This window comes from Topomyia yanbarensis, chromosome 3, assembly GCF_030247195.1.
Source record: "Topomyia yanbarensis strain Yona2022 chromosome 3, ASM3024719v1, whole genome shotgun sequence".
In the NCBI taxonomy this organism is placed as follows: Eukaryota; Metazoa; Arthropoda; class Insecta; order Diptera; family Culicidae; genus Topomyia; species Topomyia yanbarensis.
In genome coordinates, this window is record NC_080672.1 from 234,840,158 (window position 1) to 234,842,914 (window position 2,757).

Sequence of the window (2,757 nt, forward strand, 5' to 3'; positions counted from 1 at the left end):
GACGAACGTGGACTTCAAATTAAAACTGAAAATCTTTTCTTCCGGCAACACTTTTAAATGATTAAGACAAAATAAATCTGAAATTAAACATACATCTAAATGCAATAAATAGTAAAGTTAATCGCAAGTGTGTTTTACACAACGCGCTGGTGGATTAAACTTCATACACCCAAGTCTCAGTACGAGCGAAGCGCGTGGCGGTACGTTTTTCGCACGCAAGGTGCTATTGAAAAATTCATATCTCATATAGTATTTAATTGCCCACTCCCAAATTTTTATGGCATCAAGAAAAATGATTTTCCCATTTTATGCAATAAGAAAAAGAAAAAAAATCATGTCCAAGTTTGAAAAAAATAGATTTGTTTTAAACTTTTCAATATTTTCCATAAAACCAATACGTTGAGTAAGTATTATTATACTTAATCCGAAAGCTATGAAAAAGGTGCACATTTCATGTCTTGGGAACTTTTAGGTATCTTCTTTAGTTTTAACAGTACGAGCGATTGAAAAAAGTAGGTTGTTTTCAAATGGTGAAATTAAACACAAAAAATCTCGAAAGTCTCGCCTACTATGTTGAAATAAAAAAATACGTGTCGAATATTTTTGACTACTAAACCGAGAAAAAAATTATCTGTGCAAAAAAATTCTTTGTGGCAAATTTTGCGTGGAATGCCCCATATATATACAGGGTGTTTGGTTCATGGTTAAGAATCTCTCGGGGGGTGAAAGACTGCCATATTTGGAGGAAAAAATTGTTCTACACATACCATCAAATCTCAACCGTTACAGAGTTATTGAACTTTTTGTGTAAAAAACTTATTTGTCTTAAAATACCTCTAACTTTAAAAGTATACTTTGCATTTATAATGTTTCAGTTCCATTCGAAAGGTGAGAAAATTTCCTATTGAATGATGTTCTCATATTTTTTAAGTAATTAGTTTTAATTACCTTTTAGCTGTAAAGTAGTTAAAAGTTAGTGTTTTTGAGGAGGTTTTTGCTAATTTTCTCGAAATAATGAAGTATGATTATAGCAATATCCATTATCCAAAAGTTGGGTTTTAGGACGATTCATAATTTGTTCTTGGACGTCATATTTCTATCTCTTCTCATTTCTTTGTAATTTCATTACTATACTTTTCCTGTAACCGACTTGCAAGTGCTTAAAAGACACTAATCTAAAAAATATGCTTTATATCGTTATTTACAAGATTTCATTGGAAAGCTGAGAAAATGTCCTATCAATGCATGTACAAATATCTTTTAGTTAAGTGTACTAAATGATTTTTTTACTAACGAAATAACTCAAAATTTGTGTTCTTGAAGAGTTTTTTAATTATTCTAATTATTAATCAATAAAATTTATCGTTACTATTGTTCATTTCATGCCCCTTAATGTTCTCTATAACTTTTTATTAGACACTTTGTCTATATCTCTTTTCATTTTGCTGCTATTTGATAGTTAACACAGCATGGGCTCTCCACAAATGTAGTGGGTTCGAAATCGTTATTTTTGCATATGAAACGATGTGATAAAAACGATTTTGCGTCGAAACCAAAAGAGATAATTGAATGGAGTCAAAGAAAGAACTGTAGAACTTGCTGAGATGCATTATTTCCATGATAATAATGGTGATGTTTATTATTTACTATTTTAAAAAAATAACGAAAATGCTAATAATAGCACTAACTTTAAACTAATTTACTTTTAAAAGGATACTAAATTCACTTAACTGAAAGGTATTAATACATTTTTTACTGTAAAATTTTCCTGGCTTTCGAATAAAAGAAAAAAAAGTACAATAAGCGCCATAATTTTTCAATTAGAGCTGGTACTAGTGAAAATGAGATAAAAATATCCAAGTAGAATAACCCAAAATCATGAAAATAAGAAAAGGTAAGTGTATCATGTCAAAGAACGAATTAAGCAGCTTATCAAGACTAACAATCTGAATTATTAAAATGATGAGGTTAACTATTAGGATTTTCAAGAAATGAACGAAAAATCGTATAAAATTGTTTAATTTTCAATAAATTACTTTGAAAAGGCTACTTAAACTCATTAGCTGAAACATGAGAGGGCATGCCTCAATGCGAAATTTTCTCACCTTTCAAATGGAACTCAAACATATAAAATATAAAGTATACTTTTAAAGTTAGAGGTATTTTAAGACAAATAAGTTTTTTACACTAAAAGTTCAATAACTCTGTAACGGTTGAGATTTGATGGTATGTGTAGAACAATTTTTTTCTCCAAATATGGCAGTGTATCACCCCTCGAGAGATTCTTAACCATGAACCAAACACCCTGTATATATATATATATATATATATATATATATATATATATATATATATATATATATATATATATATATATATATATATATATATATATATATATATATATATATATATATATATATATATATATATATATATATATATATATATATATATATATATATATATATATATATATATATATATATATATATATATATATATATTATATATATATATATATATATATATATATATATATATATATATATATATATATATATATATATATATATAGGGTAAGGTGGGGCAAATCCGACTGTTGGGTAAACCCGACCCCCCTCTGTTACTGAAAATCAGAAGCACTACGCTCGAAACTAATATCAATGTTGTCGTGTAGAGCATCGAAAATAATCATAATGGTGGTATGACAACATTTTATTAGTCTACATTAAGATGCTCATACGACAACAAGTA